This window comes from Podarcis raffonei, chromosome 5 (genome assembly GCF_027172205.1).
Source record: "Podarcis raffonei isolate rPodRaf1 chromosome 5, rPodRaf1.pri, whole genome shotgun sequence".
Classification (NCBI taxonomy): domain Eukaryota; kingdom Metazoa; phylum Chordata; class Lepidosauria; order Squamata; family Lacertidae; genus Podarcis; species Podarcis raffonei.
The window spans coordinates 97,173,663-97,194,768 of record NC_070606.1 but is presented as its reverse complement, the minus strand read 5'-3'; the positions used below and the strand labels follow the sequence as shown (position 1 = coordinate 97,194,768).

The 21,106-nt window shown below is 50.3% G+C and overlaps 1 protein-coding gene across 2 annotated transcripts in view; it reads left to right on the top strand.

Moving 5' to 3' along the window:
• The window catches only part of DIS3L2 (DIS3 like 3'-5' exoribonuclease 2), a 205,895-nt gene that overhangs the window by 170,320 nt on the left and 14,469 nt on the right, over positions 1-21,106 (top strand). The window lies entirely within an intron of this gene.

Below are 21,106 nucleotides of genomic sequence, written 5' to 3'. Positions count from 1 at the left end.
GCTTGAGATGTGGCCCTAAGATTCGCTGGAGTTTCCTGGGCTGCTGCATAGATCCAGCCTGAGTTAGTGGCTGGGTGCTGTGGTGGCTGGTGCCCACTGGAGTGGCCAGGGCAGAAGGTGGGGAGCCCAATCAGCAGGTGGAGACAGACACAGCCATTGACAGACACAGCCAACTCTCTGCTGAGTTTCAACATGGGCAATGCTGAGACTAAGGAGGAGGAGGAGGAAGATGCCACAGGCAGTGCCACCCCCTGGACAGGTGGGCAGCTGAGGACCGGCTGGGAGCAGACTGAGGTTCGTGAGACAGCACCACATTTGTCCAAATGGAGCAGCCTCCATTGGCTGATGGAGTGCCTGAGCTGCATGTTAATTGGCACTGAGCATCTTCTGGGGCATTGCAGCTGCATGTCTTCAGTTCTCCCCAATTCTGTGCTGCTCTGGCCCCTGACCAAAGCAGGGCACGCATTCTTCCCTTCTGCCCCTGCTGTGAACTTAGATATTGCGTAGGTGTCGGGCACCAACAGGCCAGGCTGATGCTGTGCTTATGCACATACGCACAAACACACACTGCGGACCAGGAGAGGAAAGGCATTTGAAAGGTTGACATTTCTGATGAGTATCAGCCCCAGGATGTTTGGAAAGAGAAGTGTCTCATTAACAACAGCCCAGCAGACATTGGCATCTTGCTAATTAAGTTCCTTGAAGACAAAGCCAGGCCTGTTCCTTGAAGTTCTGGCTGAGAGGTGAATGAGGCTCCCTGAAGACATAAACGCAGGCAACATCCAGGAAAAATTGCAGCTGCCATCACAGGGAAGATGCTGGGTGTTAAAAGGATTAGAGAGAGAAAGAGAGGGAGGGGGAGGTTTTCTGGCTGACTGCAACAAATCTGTGCCTGCTCTGAGCTTCTGGAGGGGGTCAGCCCAGCAACCTAACCTGGTAGGAGGTCAGGAAGAGTTGGAGCACCGCAACTCTCCTTAGTTTGTGCTCCCTCTGCAGTAACAGAGCTACCATATGTATATTTTAAAATAAGTGAAAACCAGCCTGTTTTTAGCTCTGAAACTGAGGGCAGTGTTTTTAATGCGTTCCCAGCAGATCTTTCTGGCGGGCCTGTGTTTAAGATGTGGGAATGGGCAGCAGTATCAAAGTGAAAGTCACTTCCCTAAGAGCAGAGATGGTGAACCTGATGTGACCCTCCAGGTATTGCTGGACTCCAGCTCTCATCAGCCCCAGCCAGCATGGCCAAGGGTCAGGAATGATGGGAGTTGTAGTCCAGCAACACCTGGAAGCCTACAGGGTTCCCAGGTCTGATATGTGGGAGCCTGCCTTGGGACACAAGATTGGAGCAGGTGGCACAGTTTGTGATTCTGCAGAGAAAACACAGCCCACCGTTTCTCTAGCTTCCTTCCGAAGCCACGAGAACTAGAAATTCACTCTTTAAAACTGGTAGTGAAAGAAGCTTTCCAACTGGCCTCTGGACTTGCCAACGGGCACACAGGAACTTGGTTTGGGCAGTCCTCTGCAGGTCCCCTTCAAGGAATACTTTGGCTGTTCTTACAGGCTTCCATAGGCCTCTGGTTGGTCCCTGTGAGCCGGTGGCCTGATCCAGTATGCCAGGCTCCTGTGATGTTCTTATGACTTGACTTGGCTCTTTGTCATCGGTCCCAGAGGCGTCCCCACATGCTCTGCACCGCTCCAAATGAGCTGGCAGCCCCCTCTGCAGAACGGTCCGCTTCACCTTTCAGACAATGGGGAAGCCTCCCCTGAGAGCCAGCTGGGAGCCAACAAACCACAGGCTCCCCCCCCCCCACGACTGTAAAGGAACAACTTAGACTTTGACATAACACACACCTCTGGACCACGGCCCTTTTTGTGGAGAGAACAAGGGGCTTTGTTGCTGAGATGACTGATGAACCATCCCTTTGCGCCAGGATTGCCTGGGGGCACCAGAAGCCCAACTCTGGAGAGAAAGAAAGCTTTGGGCTCATTGCTTCTTGCAGCTCCTCTCTTTAGATCTAGCTCCGTCAGTGTTCTGGCAGCTCCCTCACCTGTTAGTTGTGTTTATTACAAAAAAATACTGGTGTTTGTTCTCCTCCTGCCTCCCCTCCAACAGCCCAGATGGTTCCTCGCCTGCTCAGATGCACCAGTTAATCATCTTGGGTGGCAGGGGGGGAAGAAAAAGGAAGAGAGCAGACATCAATAACTTAGGGAATGTTGCAAACAGGTGAGGGAGCTGCCAAAACACGGACGGAACTCAATCCAAGACCTCTAAAGGCTGAGAAGAAAGCTGGCCTTTTCTCAACTCTCCTCTTTTGTAAGGGCCATAGCTGGCCGGCCGAGTGTCTGCCTTACAAGCCGGAGGGCCCAGGTTCGATTCCCAGTGGCATCTCCAGGTAACATTGTGCTAGACACCTGCCTGGCATCCTGGAGAGCCTCAACCAGTCAGTGTAGGCAATAGTGAACAAGATGGACCAATGGCCTGGCTCTGCATAAGGCAGCCTCCCATGTTCTTTGTTGCTGTGTAAGTCTGTATGACAAAGGTCCGTATCGTTAAAGCTATGGTTTTCCCAGTAGTGATGTATGGAAGTGAGAGCTGGACCCTAAAGAAGGCTGATCGCCGAAGAATTGATGCTTTTGAATTCTGGTGCTGGAGGAGACTCTTGAGAGTCCCATGGACTGCAAGAAGATCAAAGCTCTCCATTCTTAAGGAAATTAGCCCTGAGTGCTCACTGGAAGGACAGATCGTGAAGCTGAGGCTCCAAGACTTTGGCCACCTCATGAGAAGAGAAGACTCCCTGGAAAAGACCCTGATGTTGGGAAAGATGGAGGGGCAAGGAGAAGGGGACGACAGAGGACGAGATGGTTGGACAGTGTTCTCGAAGCTACCAGCAAGAGTTTGACCAAACTGCGGGAGGCAGCGGAGGACAGGAGTGCCTGGCGTGCTCTGGTCCATGGGGTCACGAAGAGTCAGACACGACTAAACGACTAAACAACAACAAAGTCCGTATGCATTAGGTGCCGATGGGCGGCCCATCCCATTCCGCCACCTGAGGCGAAATGGGAATTGCCGCCTTCTGGCCATGCCAACGGTGCGCCACTTCCAGCACTTCTCCAAGCGTTGCTGATCAGCTTCTGCCTTGGGGCAGGGGGAGCCAAGTGGCAACTGGCACAGAGGAGTGCCCCCTGACTCTGGCCAAACTCGGCCACAGTAGTCAGAAAAAGAGGGAGAGGGTTGTTTGGTGGGGGTCATCTGGAGAGTTGAGAAGAAGATCTTTAATGAAAACAATTGGAGCATGAGCAGGCCCAATCACGGGTGGAAAAGGAGAGCCCCTCATCTGGTTGGCTGCAACAATTGGAATTTATGGTGATCTTTACAACCACCTTATGTGTGAGGTCCTGCCAACCTAGCAGTTTGAAAGCACAAAGTGCAAGTAGATAAATAGGTACCGCTCTGGTGGGAAGGTAAACGGTGTTTCCGTGCGCTGCTCTGGTTCGCCAGAAGCGGCTTAGTCATGCTGGCCACATGACCCGGAAGCTGTACGCCGGCTCCCTCGGCCAATAAAGCAAGATGAGCGCCGCAACCCCAGAGTCGGCCATGACTGGACCTAATGGTCAGGGGTCCCTTTACTTTTAAGTGTGAGGTTGGTATTTGTGTCTGCTTGTTCCTTTATCAGGTGTTGAGGTTGTGCAGTACCTGTTATGATGCTGCAGTGGGCGGAAGGGGTTCTGCACCCTCCAGGGTGAGATCCTGCTCTGCTATGGTCTGGGCCCCTTTCAGATGAGAGATGGATGAGGAGCATTAGACACTCCAGTTTGAGGCCATGAGTCCATTACTCCTTTGGATATTAGGAGTGGTATCTTATTTATGTCTGCTTGGGTTGTAATATTGTTGAGTGTGAGTGGTTTATGTATGGGTATTTGATAGATGTAATGTTTGAAGCAGTGAACATTTATATCAAATGGATGGTGAGTGAGATTGAATGAATTGGGTGTGTGTATGCTGCGTTGTTTGAAATTTTATATTATGTGAATCATTTGATGCCGTTTTATTGTACTTACTGTGTATATAAACCATCTCAAGCGGTCTATAAATGGGAATAATAAATGCATATATAATACAGGAGAGGTGAACTTGGGGTGGGGGCAAGGAAGCCTGGAAGGTGAACAAACTAGCAGGTTCCCAGGAGTCTGTAGCTTGTCCATTCACTCAAGAAACTGAGTTGCTGAGATCGAGGAGGCTTGCCAGAGTCAGCAAGAGCAGGAATGGTGGGTCAGTGGCCTTCCCAGGAAAAGCCAGGGGTTTCCCAGCGGCTTAAGGACCGACTCTGTTGGTCCCTATAGACTGAGAACGGAGAACCTTTGGCCATCCTGAGGTGGTTGGGCTACAGGTTCCATCATCCATGGCCATGGGCCACCATGTTGATTGGGACTGATGGAAGCCACAAGCTAGCAACAGCGAGAGGGACCCAGTTTCCTAGCCCTACCTTTCAGGACCAGGTAAGACGCCACTGAGCCTTTGTGCCACCTGATGAGCTGCAGTGCCTTTCTTAGTGGTTGCACCCAAAAGCATGATGGTGCACTGAGTAACTCCTGGCTGCCACAATCCCTGGTTCAAGGCCACACAACTCCAGGGCCTTCTGAGATGTCTTCCTGTTACACACAGGCAGAACAGGGACCTGGCCAGAGATGCAATGTGGGTGAGGCTTCCCTGTCCCCAGTTTGCTGTTGTGGGCAGGGTGCGGCTGTGCTCCCCCCCCCCCTTCTCTCTGTGTGTATGTAGGCCTCATTATAGCAGCACTGGGGGGGAGGCTGCAAATGGGGCAATGCAGCATCGCCATTGTTGCAGATCCTGGTTTAATAGCCGGGCTCGGCTGTGCCATGCAAATGCCGCTGCTGAGGGACCGGCCCCACATTTCACAAAGATTAGCTGCTAAATTGGCCAGCGAGGAAACATTTAATAACGGCAGATCGTAATTACTCATCTCCCGCTCCCGCCGCTCGCTCGGAGGAGGAGCAGCTTCGCAGGCAACCAAACGGGGCCTCGTGCTGCAGAAGGGGGTCAAGGAAGTGGCACGCTGAGAGCCACACGCTGCGGCCCGTATTCATTAGGCATCTGGCACCTCGGTGTGCAGCGAGCAAAGTGGGTTTAGCATTATGATAGAGTGTCGTTTTTAAAATGTGCTCTAGAGGAACAGCAGGCCCAGTCTTTGCAGGTTGCGGCTTTCTTTGTGCCTGCGCTTCCGGCACGTGCTGGGTTTTGCGAGTTGCAAGACGCTTCTGGCCCTGTTTCCTCCAGCCTTCTCTGAACTCTGAGGCTCCAGGCCCAGGTTTGTGCTTTGATGAATCGTAGAATTGTAGCATTGGAAGGGACCCAGTGAGTCATCTAGTCCAACCCTCTGCAATGCAGGAATCTCAACTAGATTGGACATGGCAGGTGGCCATCCAACCTCCATTCAAAAACCTCCAGTGAAGGAGAGTCCACCACCTTCCAAGGGAGCCTGTTCCAGATTCGAACAGCTCTTGCCATCAGAAACTTCTTCCTAATGTTCAGGTCCAACCCTCTGGGACTCCCCTTTCTTTTCATTTGAATCCATTGTTCCAGGTCCTACCCTCTGGAGCAGCAGAAAACAAGTTTGCTCCACCTTTCATGTGACAGCCATTCAGGTATTTGAAGACAGCTATCATATCTCCTCTCAGTCTCCTCTTATCCAGGCTGAAGATACCCAACTCTCTCAACACAACTCCCTCCTTCTATTAAGGCTTGGTTTCCAGGCTGCTAATGATGCCCAAAACTTTTTACAGTGGTGCCCCGCAAGACGAACGCCTCGCAAGACGGAAAACCCGCTAGACGAAAGGGTTTTCCGTTTTGGAGGCGCTTCGCAAAACGAATTTCCCTATGGGCTTCCTTCGCAAGACGAAAGCCCATAGGGAAATCTCCGGGACAGCGGGGAAGCGCAGCGCGTCTTCCCCACTATCTTCGGACCTCCTCCGAAGGCTGGCGGTGGGGCGGAGAGACCTTCTCCCCGCGCCAGCCTTCGGATGGCTGTCCTGAAGACTTGTGGTGGGAGGAGGGTTTTCCTTCCCACCGCCAACATTGAGAATGCTGTTCTGAATGTTGGCGGTGGGGAGGAAAAACCCTCCTCCCACCGCAAGCCCCGGGAACAGAGGAGAAGCGCTGCACGCCTTCCCCTCTGTTCCCGTACCTGTCCTGAAGGCTTGCGGTGGGGAGAAAAGCCCTTCTCCGCACCGCCAGCTTGGCAAGCGGTCTCCATAGGAACGCATTGATTGATTTTCAATGCATTCCTATGGGAAACCGTGCTTCGCAAGACGAAAAACTCGCAAGAAGAAAAAACTTGCGGAACGAATTAATTTCGTCTTGCGAGGCACCACTGTACTGTACAGCCTTGTCAGAGATTTAGAAATCCATTATTAGGGTTGGTGTTTCTGATGGCATTTGGAGTTTAAATGAATACCTTGAACTTCCAGCTTGGATTAGAGGACTCTACCCTTGATGTAATCACACTGAGGCTTTTGAGTCTGGAAAATAAAAAAGCTGAACTTATTATAGGCAATACACGGTAGATTGGGAAGATGCTAATTCTAGCTAGCTAAGGTGGATGTGCAAACAGCCATGCTTGCTCTTTGGCTTTTGAGGAGAGACACAGCAGAAATACATCTGCAAGGTGGAGCAAAGAAGGAGGGGAAATTAGGGAGTGAGGTCAAAGGTGTCAGTCTAGCATTTGAGAAAAGATCGACACAGGTTAGGTCAGAGAAAGTCTAGGAAGCGTGGAGGTTCCTCCCTCCCTCCTTTCTCCTTTTTCTCCATGCAACCCCCCCCCCAGCCTTCACTGCAACCTGAGTTTCATGTCAGCACTTCCAGCCGTTTCCTTAGCGCTTGAATTTTGTGCCTTGTCTGTGGGAGGGTGTTGCTTCTGTTGCTTTCAATTACTAGAAAGCTCATAATTCTACAGCCCCTATGAATTTTGCTAATTGAGTAGACCTGGATTGCTTTGCAAGAGAAGGGGCTCATCCCCTCCAGTTGAAGCTTTACTGTTGGTTTGAGGCAGGGGGGCTTATGTTCCCCTCAAAGATTGCCAGAGTGCTCAGAGGCAGGTGGGGCAGGATATCAAACCTAGAGAAAGCCTCTGCCGCATCGGAACACAGCAAAGTCGTTTCTCTTAGGAATAATTCCAGCATGTTTTGAAAGCACTAGGTCTGAGTGATGCAGTGAGACAGCAGGTATATTTGGAATGCTAGCTATATGGCTTTTTAGTTTAGAAAAAAAGAGATATTTGGGACAGAGGTGATTGGAGAGTGGAGCCTAGAATATAGCATTTGCAGATAGGGAAGTCAGCTGAGGGGTTAAAGGTACAGGGATAGTCTGGGAATCTGGAGGTCCCTAACTCTACGTGTCTTAACCCCATGCAAACCACTCTTCTGCAAGATGAGTTGCTTCATTTTGTTAGGAGCAAATTCTTTAGTATGTGCTGTATGAAGAAGTACTTTCTTTCATCTGAACTGATTCCTAAATCTTCCGATGTGGTCCCAGGCTCTAGAATTTGTGAGTGATAAAGAAAAACCTCTGTCTATCCCACATCTCTGTCATGCGCCACTCACCCCATTTCTAAGCTAAAAAGCCCAAAGCCTTGGTCAACTTGGTTACCATTTTCTGAACCTTTTTCCTGCACTACAATATCTTTTTTAAAATAAATAAATAAATAAATAAATAAATAAATAAATAAATAAATGAATGAAGTGGAAAAAATAAAAAAGGAATCAAAAAGTTCATAAAAATACTATAAATATATATATGGTGAGCACAATGGCGCATGGTATTCCAAGTGCAGCCACGCAATAGATTTGTATATTGGCAGTTCTTCTTTCGATCCCTTTCCCCAGTGACCCCCAACATGGAAACAGCATGCAGCCTGAAGCAAAAGAGCCTGCAAGAGACAGGACGGGCCACCCCATTACCTGAGGATTCAAAGTATTGGAAGCTGGTGATTAAACGCTGGCGAGAGCACCTGCTCTCTAAGAAAATGAGAGGCACCCTGTTAGGTCAGATTAAGAAGAGTTTGGATTTGATATCCCGCTTTATCACTACCCGAAGGAGTCTCAAAGCGGCTAACATTCTCCTTTCCCTTCCTTCCCCACAACAAACACTCTCTGAGGTGAGTGGGGCTGAGAGACTTCAGAGAAGTGTGACTGGCCCAAGGTCACCCAGCAGCTGCATGTGGAGGAGCGGAGACACGAACCCCGTTCACCAGATTACGAGTCTATAACACTCTTAACCACTACACCACACTGGCACTAGATTAAGGTCTAGTGTCTTGTTTCCAGGATGGTGCTTCTAGGAAGCCCGCAAGCAAGGCGTGGAGACAGTAGATCTTCACTGTTGTTTGGCCCCAGGACTTGGATTCAGGGATACAGTGGCCCCCAATTTCACATGCACACTGATGGGATCTGAGTTGGCAGTGACTGACCACCAGGGAGCTGTCTTTGGGTTTGCAATAGGCACCTTGGTTAAAATACTGAGCCAGTATAGGCAGCTGCTGTGCAAAAGACAGGCTCCCAACCGGCCTGACAAGAGATAGCATCTGACCCACTGACCTTAGTGGAACCAGCTTTGGGTAGCGGCTCCCCCCACCTTCTGCCCCACGTTCCAGACGTTGGAAGAGAAGCAGCCAAACCAAAGACACTCAAAGCCTTCCAAGCGCCGAGTGTCAAGTTTTGACTGTGAAAAGGCAAGATCAGCAAAACTGATTATGCTGGGCGGTTATTAAATTTTTACTGCAAAGGCCGACACTTTGCGCTGCTTCAGATGAGGGGAGCTGCCGTTTTTCTTAATCAGGCCAAGGCAAGGAGCCTTCCCTGGAAGCTGCACCTCGCTCTGTAGAGGCTACAGCAGCCCAGGCACAGCCCTGAGGTTCCGGGAACAAATTGGAGAGCTGGGCTTGGATGGCAGGGCCTTGTTTTAGACAGTGCAAGCGAGCCCTGCCGCTCTGGCATGAACTGGCTGAGCAGTGATGAGCCTGTCTGCTTTCAATCCCAAGCAAATCTCTCTCAGCAAGCTGAGTTGCACCCAGACTTCCGGCGATCGTTGCAATCTATTCATTGCCTTACACCAAGGGTCTCAAGGTGACTTACCTTAGGCAATGTAAACAGTGGTTTCCCCAATGACACGCCCTTTCCCCTGCTTCATACAAGTGCAAGGAAACTTTTGTCCCATTTGAGGGGAGGTGAATGGCTGCCATTTGGAAAACTTGGGGCTACAAAGGGGGGATTTCTATTTTCCTTAGAAGATATTTCAAATTAGCCTGGTAGCCCTGGAATTCTGCAGCTGACAGCTGCTTGCACAGCCTGTTGGGTTCAGATAGCCTTGTGTTTTGGCCCCGGAAACAGCTAATGGTTAAACTTCAGATTCTTGTGCAGCTAAGTGCCACCCTCACCTTACTGTGTGGTCTGCAAAATCATGGCATGTAGACATCCCTAGTCAGGTACATAAGCTGAATTGTTCAGCCCTAGAGCTGTTGTTGAGATACAAAAACTCAATCTTCTTAAGATTTCACTTATCTTTCAAGCCTTCTATGAAATCTCTAAGTTCAACTGCAGTGTTGCTTCTTTGCTGATTTGACGCTGTGTGTGTTGAGTTAGCAAGAGATTTCTGATTGATTGCACGTTCAACAAACAAATCATATTGGCAGCCGGTCAGCTTGCCTTAAGGGGAGGACTTGAATCCTTGAAGAAGAAGGGGAGGCTCCTTCTTCAGCCTTTACTCAAAAGGTTGGCCGGGCTGAGCATGCAGCGTCTTGGCATCTTTGGACCTGATGAAAGCTTGGCCTCTTTTCTGCGTGCCCCGTAAAGTCGAGTTTGTCCAGAAATCCTGCGCAGTCACTGTACAAATAAACCAACTCCACTTCCACCCCCTTCACCCTCGCCAAATGGCCCTCCTCCTCTCTTAACCCCTTCTTGCCTCCTGTGAGCTCCCCCTCGCCCCCATTAGGTGATTCTACATTCTTGCTATTCTAGAGGTTGGACTTCAGAATTCATTCATTTATTTCCATTTATGAGTCACTTCCCATAAAATATATCTAAGTGATTTCACAATAAAAAACATCAGCAATTCAAAATCAACCTTTTTTCATTGCTCCCTCCCAGAATCAGCAAACCAAGAGCCAGGGGAACTGCATGCTACTTGTTTGCCTAACCAGCCTGCTCACGCTGCCCCCTTCAGGCTCCAGTTGACAACTGCAGTCTGAAGCATGCAAAACACTGCGGCCTGGGAATGCAACCCAGAGGAAGTTTTGAACGTAAGGAGGGGTGATACAGACAGGAAGGCCTGTAGCTCAGTGGAAAGGCACATGGTTTTCATAGGAAAGGTCGGACTGAGAAACCTGGAGCTCTGGAGAGCTGCTGGTGGTCAGGGTAGACAATCCTGAGCTAGATGGAGCAAAGGTCTGGCGTGGTGGAAGGCAGAAGGAGAAGAGAAGAGAAGAGAAGATTGTAAACACAAGATGATGTCCAGGGGCCTTTTCGAATAGGAGTGTGGGAATGGGCTCTAATCTGTTGGGTTTCCCCCAGCACCCTGCTCCCTCCTCAAATCTGCTGCAGAAGGTTGTGAAAAACCCAGGACAGATTTAGGGGGCGCATGGGAGGGAGAGTTCCATCGCTTGGAGAGCACCCAGCAGGTGGAATTTGCAGGGAAGCAGATTTCCCCTAAATGTTAGGAGCCACTCTCTAGCAGAGGAATACGCTCCCTCGGCAGGTGATGGCTGCTCTTGTGAGGCTGCGAGGCCACCTGTCACGGATGCTGCTGTTTCAACCTGCATTGCAGATCCTGTGCTTGGCAAGGCTGTGAACTCGATGAGCTCCCAAGATCACTCCCAACTTTGATTCCTCCTCAAAGATACGGAAGGAAAAGCCTGTCTATTGTCAGCCAGTGATGTTCCACCAACATTCCCCGCACGTCCCAGGATGCCTGATTCCAGCACCTTGTATGCCTAAGGCTGTTTTCGGACCCTTTCGTTTCCTGCCATCCATCGGTCTCCAACATATCTCGCCTCTACCATTAAGGCACAAGCTCAGTTTCAGTGGCCCATCTGCAGTCTGGTTACGGTCCTGGCCTCCCATGCAGAGGGGTTGCAGAGCCGACTGGAATAACCTGAACACTCACAAGGTGCTCTATAATGCTAGGAAGTCCCTCTCCACCTCCATTTACCCTTCGTCGACCTACCCAACCCATATTTTAAATTCTTTTTCCTTAGATCACACGGCACCATTGCACTCCTTCACCATCCTCGGTAAATCTGCTGCCTTGTACCAAAAAAGTGTCCCCTCCCCTATCAGAAGGGCGTGAGCTTAAAACATGAAGCAGCTGGTTTTTGCGGGGTTGTAAAGAGTGCGCTCTGAACATCTTTGGAAAGGGGAAATGTATCAAGCGAGCCTGGGTCCCACGGTGCTTCGGCACAAATCATCCACGTGCCCCATTTCCTCAGCAGCGAAGTGAGAATTCGGCACAGCCACTATATCCACAATATCCTATGGCAGCCGCTGAAGCTTGTGACTAGAGGGGCTGCCATGCTGGGGTGGGGGCCGCATGCACAGTGACGCTCCTGGCTCTTTTGGAAGGGCCTGGGAGATGTGGCGATGGTGGCCCAGCAAGTCTGTGGTGCGCGTGTGCAATCGCCCCTACCCCTCGCTGTGGTTTTTGTGCAGAGCTTTCACACACTCACACTCACACCGCAGGTTCTGTTGGCAGGTTGCGCTCGAGATTTGGTACCGTCCCCTTCGCCGCTTGTTCACAGTTTTGGAGCGGCTTTGCCCGCTGGCTAAGCAAGGACTTCTCAGAGCCAGGTTTTCGACATGCAAGAGTTGACTGCAAGATGCAAAACAGTTTCTCTTGCTGAAGTTGGCTGAGCCCTGCTAGTGCAGACACGGTGTGTACACAGCTCGCTTCCAGCGCCTCCCCCAGCCTCCTGCCTGCCCATTTTGAACCAGCTGTTTTGCGTGTCTTTCTCTCCGAGGGCACTGAGGGCACTAATCCGTATCAGATTAGAGCCTAATCCCGAGCTTGTGTTCTCAAAGGGCCCTGGACACCGGTTCAAGCTGATCTTTTTCTTCTTCTTCTTCTGCATGACCCTCGTTTTGTGCCTCTGTCAACAGTCCCTTCCCCCTGACAATCCCTTTTAATCTTTTGGGATCACAGCACAGCTTTCCAGCGAGCCATTTTGCATCTCAAGCAAACCTCGGCTCAGTAGCTGCTCTCAATCTTTTGGGAATCGGCTCCAGCCGTCTCCCGAGGGCCATGGCATTTCAGCAGAGAGGTTCTAAACGGGGCTGGGGATGAGATGATATTCCAGCCATCGGCCCTAATGGATTCTCTGTTTGCATTTGCTGGGTGTTGTGTTGATATTAATGTGTTGCCTGCATTGCTGATAACATTATCTGCTCAGTGTTGTACTGACGAAGCCCATGCGTATGGGAGAAGAGGCTGGGTGGAAAAAGAGGGGCCAGTGACAATTGTACAGAGGGAAACGAATGGCTCAAGCAACAACTTGTCACATGAAAACAGCTGCAGTGCCAAAGGTTGTGAGGGAAAGCCCAGGCTATTTTTACACTTGCTCCTTTAACATACATTTGAGCCCTTTCCACACTTACTTTAGCCCTGCTTGTTCCAGGCACAGGTCCGCTCTTAAAAGCTCTCTGACCGAGTGGTGTGTTGGTGGGTTTCCTTGTGCCCGAGCTTCCCCTGCAAAAACTCACTCTTCAGCGCTCAGTCAGCAAACGTCAATTCGAGTTTTCAGCGGATTGCTATTTGCTCCAAGGAAGCTTTAAAGAGTGAGTTTTTGTGGAGAAAGCTCTGGTGCAAAATAAAGGAGCTCCCAAGGCCCATTTCCCCCCATCTCCTGGTGTCTGGCTATTTATTTACATTTATATACCGCTGTATCGTAAAAAATATATCACATCTGCTTGCAACCATATGGAAACATAAAATTTGCAGCCCCTGGTGGAATTCTAATACCTGCATATAGCAAACGTGATGGTGAGAGGTTGTCTATGGCACCGTCTCTGCATTGCTTCTCCTTTCCCTGGATTTAGATGTTTTTGATAGACTCAGCACCAGTTTTGCCAGCCAGCCTGTCCCTCCGGTGCCTGAAATTCCCTCTGTGCCTGAATTGCTGGGAGAGGGAAATCCTTGTGTGCTTTTTGCCTCCAAATTCAGCAAGTAGGGATTGAGGCAGGGAGACAAGAACAGAGACTGGAGGAGGGGAAGAGGGGAACGGGCTGCAGAAGAGAAGACAGAAAAGGGGATCTGAAGGGGAGCGCAGTAGGGATGATGGTTGCAGGAGAAGAGTATGCCTGTTTGGGGCCACAGAGAGGGAAGGCTAACTGATGGAGATGCAGAGAGACCTGCGAGTAGGAAAGGAGGAAAGCAGGGGAGCTGAAAGAGGGGTGTTCAGAGGGAAGAGAAGGTGCAGGAAGATGTTAAAAGAGGCTGGGCAAAGGCTCTGTTGAAATTGTAATGAGGATGCTTGCTCACAGCTCATGCAGCAGTCAGGTTGATTGAAATGTAGAAGTAGGTGCCTTCCTTCCCCACGGGTGCCTTTGACCCCATATGCATTTAAGGAAGTGTGCCTTAATGGAGCTACTATCATAAAGATCAAATGGCATTGTTAACCTTCCTATTCTGTGCTTTCGCCTAATGGGTCTCAGCGCTTCGCTGGGCTGTGCACTGCAGCCTGCCAGCAGCCTTCGCTTTCCATATTTTGCCTCTTCTTCTCCACCACCACCTGCTGATTGTTATGGGTTGTATTTGGCTAATGCATCCCGTCAGTGCAAGGATGTCAATTTGCAACAGGACTGCCCTTGCACCTTGTGCCATCCCCAAATCTGCTCTAGAGGGTCCCAAGAACCACTAAAACAAGTGGGGAGGAGGACATTCCATTGCGTAAGCAGACCAAATGTTCCCATAGTGCTACACTGGATACGGCCCCAAGTCCCTTGCATTAAATCTCCTGCGGCTATTGAACTTCAGAGGAGAATTTGCACTCAGTTGCTGGCAACTGGGCAGGCAGGAATCCTTTTCTGATCTTTAACCCCTCCAACCAGAGGCCTGTGGTGCCTTTTGTTCCTAGTGCTCTTGTGACCCTTCCTGATCCCTTCACTGTTCCAGGAAAGAGCAGTCAGTGTGGTGTAGTGGTTCAGAGCGGTAGTCTCGTAATCTGGGGAACCGGGTTCGCGTCTCCACTCCTCCACATGCAGCTGCTGGGTGACCTTGGGCTAGTCACACTTCTTTGAAGTCTCTCAGCCCCACTCACCTCACAGAGTGTTTGTTGTGGGGGAGGAAGGGAAAGGAGAATGTTAGCCGCTTTGAGACTCCTTAAAGGGAGTGAAAAGCGGGATATCAAATCCAAACTCTTCTTCTTCTGTGGCTCCTTTTGTGGATATGGGGCAGCGCAGTGCTATTCAGGCAGTTTTATTCCAGCTGCACGGTCTGCTAATTTGCTGCAAGGAGCACAGAGAAAAGAAACCAGATGCCTTCATCTGCCCCAGCTGCAACAAAACATGTCTCTCCTGTATCTCTGTATCCTGCCTCTACAGCCACAGCAGGCGCTGCAACCTTCCAACAGCTTGCCTTCACCCCCAAAGGCACGCTCCCAAGACAGACAGTTGCCAACCAACCTACACAAAACCCTTATCGCAACCTGGGTACCGCATACCCCAGAGAGCGCCTCTCTCTGACACTGCCCTGCCACCCCAGCTCTGATCAAACATGGTTCAGAGCTCCAGGTCTGCCCGAAGTGAGGATTGCCGTGGCACAGAGCAAGCCTTTTCCATCCATTTCTTATGGCTGCACCAGAGATCATGGCTCAGTGGCAGGGCGCATGCCCTTGCGCACAGAAGGTTCCCGGCATCTCCAGGTTAGGCTGGGATAAGCTCCTGCCCAAAGCCCAAGGGAGCTGCTGCCAGTCAGTGTAGAGCAGCATTCCCCAACCTTGTGCCCCCCAGAGGCAGTTGTGCTCGAACTCCCACCAGCCTCAACCAGCATGGTCAGTGGTCAGGGGCGGTGGTAGCTGGAGTCCGAGAAGAGCCCCCGGTTGACATAAGCATCCCTGAGCTAGATTGGCTCAGGGTATAAGGTAGCTTCCTATGAGGATCTGTGATTCCACCCTCCTTATGTCTCTTCCCTGGTAGACACAGGAGAGGTTGCAAAAAATGTCCCTTCCATCTGGTCTTTTAAAAACAGAAGCAAACGGGGACTATTTTTCTGGTTTTGCAAGCCGTACCGTTTTGTTCTCTGCTTTTTTCTTCGTTGGATGGCCCTTTGGGCACTAGAAAGGCACTGGCTAATAAAGGATTTGAATAATTCATCATAGTACGCTGGTTGGGTTTGCGTTCCTGTGGCAACAGAAGGAGGCAGGGAGATTCTTGTGCCTCATTCCTGCACTGAGGGGCCGAGTTGGACCCTCTGCGTAAAAAGTGTGCCATGTCAGCAGAAACAGAGGCTGTTCTCCTCTAAGTAACCCTTGTGTGCTCTGTGCCATTTTGAGGGTAACGAGCGGCGAACATTTTGGCCCAGACAGGATATTTAGCTGTCTAGGATAAGGTCTGTGGATTTTTCTTCATCCGCCTTCGCTTTCTTCCTGGAGTGGGGGGACAGCTCTATCACCCGAGTCTTGCTTGCTCTAGGCATCCTTTGCTGGGAGTTCGTTAGCAAGGGAAACCATCAGCGCTCATCCCAAAATGCCTTCCTCATCAAGCTCTGGCGGCGAATGGCTCGAGGTGAGAGCTAAGGGAGCAATCTTGGGGAAGTTGCTCCCTTCCCGCCCTTCAGCTCCACTATGTTCATCCCTGGCTGTGCAAAGAGACAAATAGCCTTTCAGCAGCAGGGCTGGACCAGCCAGGCATGGACCATGCGGTAGCGGCGTTTTATTGGAAAGCTGCTGGCGACGCAGCAAAGCCGGCCGTGATTTTGTTTTTCAAAAGCCAGATTGTTGTAAAGAGCCAAAGAGACAAGCAGCCTTGTTGCTAAGCAAATCCTGACACTCCTCCCCCATTCCGGGGCTGCCCATAACCGCCCTGAGACCTGCAGGTTTAGAGCGGTATACAAATTTTCTTCTTCTTCATCATCATCATCATCTTCCCAGATCTGGCAGCGAGAGGCATCCTAAACCTGCAGCAAGGCTTTGTTTGTTCTTACCCCACTTTTCTTTACCAATAAATTAAAAGCGGCTTACATAAATACTAAAGGTAAATATTGTTTATTAAATTAGCATACCTGTAGATCTCGGGGCGCTTCGCAACATCAAATTACAATATATAAAAAACACAAAATACATTATAAAAAGGAACAAAGACAACCCAATAACCCCCCCAACACATTTGGAAGGGCATCAGGTGTCCATCTGCCAAAGGCCTGATTAAAGAGGAACGTTTTCGCCTGGCGCCTGAAGGTGTATAATGAAGGCTGCTGCCTGGTTCTAGGGAACCGCCCACTAACATCGCTTCCGTCTTATCTGGATTGAGCTTCAGCTTATTGGCTCTCATCCAGTCCATTACTGAGGCAAGACAATGGTATAGCACTTCCATTGCCTCACCTGCAGATCTGAGTGTCATTGCCATATTGCTGACACCACACTCCAAAAACTCTGGATGACCCCACTCAGCAGTTTCATGTAGATGTTAAATAGCATCGGGCAGTGGTTGTCAACCAGTGTGCCGTGGCACCCTGGGGTGCCTTGAAGGATGGTCAGGGGTGCCGCGGGCAGCACTGGCCTCTGTCCTTCCCTCTCTCCTCTGATGTCCTTCAGAATGTAAGATAAGAAATATATCTATTTGTGCTTTTTTATTTAATAACCAAGTTTTGTATACTTTGCACCCACACACACACACGCATATGCCACTTACATAAAATAGTATTAAATGTTTATTTTAAAAAATAGCACTAAAAACAATTTTTTTTATATAACATTAGACTTAAGAAACTTATCAAAATATGGATAAAATCAAACAGTTTTAAAAACAAATACACGTAATAAAATTACATGGCTGGGTAGGCTTAGCCTAAACAAAAAAGGTTTATAGCAGGCGTCAGAAGCAGACCAGCAAAGGTTCAGCTTGCCTCATCTTAATGGGCAGGAACATCCAGAGCACACTGAAAGATTGATTCCTTGAGAGTGCGGAATGAACATTATGTGGCACTGGCATAGGAGTGTGTAATGTTCTGACTGAGCCCCTGCACTCCATATTTGTGAAAAGCGCTCCCTGCCGCATGGCCGTGGCTTTATTAAGGGGCTTGACCTCTCCCCAGGGGGTCGCTTTGTATGGCCAAGCGCACTTTCTGGCTACTGAGCCCCTGCCTGGAGCACAGAGCGCCTTCCAAGAGTACAGAATTTGGCCGTCTCTGTGCCTGAGCGTGTCTGGGCAAAGTTACTTGGGGATGCTGGCTCTGGGAGCAAATCTTGGGCAAGTTCCAACCAAAGCACTCTTTAGCCCTCCTTCCTCCGTGGTAGAAAAGGAGAAATGTATTTCCTTCCACCCTGGCGCATGCCCGCCGATGAAGTCATTTCCTCGTGTTAATCACTGAGCATGCTCAGCCTGGGGACGCGGCCATTCTTCCGGATTAATTAATTAATCCCAATTTTTGTGAATGTGGAAAAGAACTGGGAACGAAGACCGCTGCTGCCCTGTTTATTTTATTTATTTGAAACTCCGTGCTCCCGCCCACCAGAGCTCCGAGCTGCCTCTAAGGCAATGGAGCAGCCCCCCGAACCAAGGAAAATACAATCCTACGTCAACCAGCTGAAAAGCCAGAAATAACCTGTAAAATGTCAAACTGTCTTCACTGGGGGACACCACATTGCGAGAGTCTCCTGGACGCCTTTGTCCTAATGTCGGGCGGAGGGGGCGGGGGGCGCAGCTCTCTCTGTCCCCTTGTGGCAAAACTGAGCACCTGTTTGATGTGCACCTCTGGGCAGCTGCGATGGAAACTTTGCCTGGATGCCCCGAAGGGCAAAAGTTCAGGTCTCACCACTTTGTGGGATCTGCCACAGAGCCGGGAGCCAAGGCTGGCTCAGTCGCACCGGAGGAAACCTGAGCAATGGCCTGGGAGTGCGCCTCTCACATGGGATTCATTCAGCGCGATTTCAAAGAGTCCTAGTCTCTCTGTCTCTGTCTCTGGGATTCTTTTGGGGTTTGGTTTTGTTTTCTTGCTTCCCTGTGCCATGAAATATTTTTCTTCTCACTTCGGCCTGCCAGGCGTCCTCCGGCCAAGCTCGGCTGTGTTCAGGAAAAGAAAAGAAAGAAACCCTCCTGCCTTTGGAGCGGACGGCAGGCAGGCAGGAGTGCTCCGGCCCTCTGCTCCTGTTAACAGCTGAGCCAGGATCCGGCTCAGCCTCCCCTCGCTGCCAGCCAGGCTCCAGCTCCAGCTTTGCCTTATGATCCATTTCTTTTTCCGAACCGCAAAGCAGCATTTCCTGACTTAATCTCTCTCTCTCTCTCTGCTGCTAAGGGAGTTGCAAAATTCCCAGCGCCCCGTCGTGTGCCTCAAACGTTCCTGCTTATCAGGGCTGCTTCTGGAGCCCACCAAACGCAGAGAGAAGCTCAGAACCAACAGATCCCTCCCGCCCCGTCCTTCCTTGGGAACCCCAGGTGGCTAGAAACCAGCGTCTTATTTCTCTGTATTTCCAGATCTGTAGAACTCTGCATGCCCAGTAGAAGCTTGTCTCTAGATTCTGACAGCTGCATGTTCTTCCTGGCCTCCCTTAAATGCAACTCTTAACTTAAGAGTTAAGTATAGCACACTCAAGCCGGTGCGGCAGAGCGGTTAGAGTGTCGGACTGGGACCTGGGAGATCAGGGTTTGAATCTCCACTTGGCCATGAGGCTCTCTGGGTGACTTTGGGGCCAGTCACTGCCTCTCAGCCTAGCCTACCTCACAGGGTTGCTGTGAGGAAGTAATTGATGGGGGTGGGCAAACCACGTATGCTACCGTGAGCTCCTTGGAGGAAAAGGTGGCATATTGTTGTTGTTTAGTCGTGTCCGCCTCTTCGTGACCCCCTGGACCAGAGCAATCAGCCTTCTTTAAGGTGGCATATTAGTGCAATGGTAAATATAAATAAATAAACTCCCCCGCCCAACCAGTGTAGTGGTACATTTTCCCTCTACACTCGCCCCCGTATTAAATTAAGTCTTTTGCATTTGAAGGACTGTGAGCAACTCATGGGTAGGAATCAGCCTGCCTGATGCACTCCTTGATTGTCTAGTAGGAAGACTCCAGGCTCCAGGCCCAGCGATATGGCCACTTTCTTCCCAATCGGCAAAGTTTTGTTCATATCCTGAAACACTTCTGCACCAAAGGGATTGCTGGGGAGGTGGTCTGGCAGACACAAATCCCTTATAAGAACAGGAGGATAACCAGAGATCAGGCCAGGGCAGGAAAGGTCTGCTCCATCCGTGCTGCTTGGTGTTGTTTCTAGGGTGCAGGGTTCAGCCCCGGGGTCACCTTGCGAAGACGTATCTCAGCCTCACACGTCTTTTCTTCCTTGAACCCTGTTCACCTCTGGCCCCTGGAAGGGGAAGGAAGAACTGGAGGACTCCACAGCAGCTCAGGAACTGCGCTTGGGTCAAGGACTGCTGCATTCGGCTCTCTCAGCTCCCCTAGGGACAAGCTGCTGCCATTCTGACCTCAGATTTTTCATCTATGAAACAGGGACAACGGTGACCTAAAGTAGGGATGAACAGATCAGCTTAAGTCTGCCTCGTCTTGTTGTTCCACTCACACTCAGTCACAGATCTCTTCCGATCCATTTTCTGCGGGCTTTGTGAAAGAATGCGTGGAAAGGCTCACGTTGAAATTGTGCACTTTTTCATGCACATGCTCCCCTCCAAAAAATACGCATCTTTCCATGCACATCTCTGTCAAACGTGCATTTTGTATAAATGTAAAAATATGGATTACTTTGCAAAGTCTGGGAATGTCCATGATCTGATCAGGGCAGGGAGCAACTTTGGGGCCCACAGGTTGGGTCAGTCGGCTGCAAAAAGCAGTCTTCATTTCAAGTGACTGAAGTACCTTGAAAAGGATAAACTAGGCTAGAGTGGGAAAGGGGGGCAGCAGGACGGGGCTGGGCCAGGAGTGCCATAAATGGGGGAGGGGGGTCCTTTGACCATTGCATTTCTGCCTGCCATTCTCCCATAAACCACACATGGGCACTGGGCAAAAGGAATCAATGGGCAGTGCTAGGTTTCGGTGGGTGTTAAATTTTACACTCAAGCAGCTTGGCTGCCACAGTCCTGTGGACGTTTGGTCACTCCAGGTGCAATTGGGAACCTGGTGTGTAAACTGTGTAATTAATTAATTGTTATTAGCATTGCAGGGGGAGCGGGGCAGACCCCTAACTTTCTCCCTCAGACTACAGCGTGACTGCGTCCTTTCCCCGCTGTGACTGGGCGAGCACAGCATTGAATGTGGACAGGATTTTGCAGAGAAGCGTTAAACCACAAGGACAGGTCCCTGCCCCGAGGAGCTTGCAGGCACTCTTTGTGTGCTTCTCTCCTGTACTGCAGGTGGAAATCTGAGCAGGTTCTCCTGCCTGGTTTTTATGTCTTGTTCTTTCCTTCTTACTCCTAGGAAGAGGGGCTGCTCAGATTCCTCTGGGCATTTTCTTGTGTCTATAAAGGAAGCAACACTGCCACCTGGCGAGGATTTGTTTGCATAGGCAAAATAATTCTGCACCACATCACTGGCAATGTTGATGTTGCTCTGGAGAACAAGCCCCAGTAAATGAACAGGTTGTAAGAGGTGGAGGTGGAGGGGGGTAGCTTTGGGGTGCTGCCAGGACGGCAAGAGTGGGGACGGATCCGACTCCTCAAGCCAAAGCCTCCGCTTCAAGTCCCGTCTTCCAACGTGGAGACAGCCCCTGGGCCTCCTCTTGCCAGCCGTCGCGAAAAGCAATTCTGTTTTGAGATAAATAATAATAATTTATAATTTATACCCCGCCCATCAAGCGCCTTTGACTGTGACAGTTCAAGGGAGATAGAAAAGCAAGGAGAAGGGGAAGACACTGGGATCAAGGGCTTCTGGGAATCATAGAGGTAGAAGAGACCCT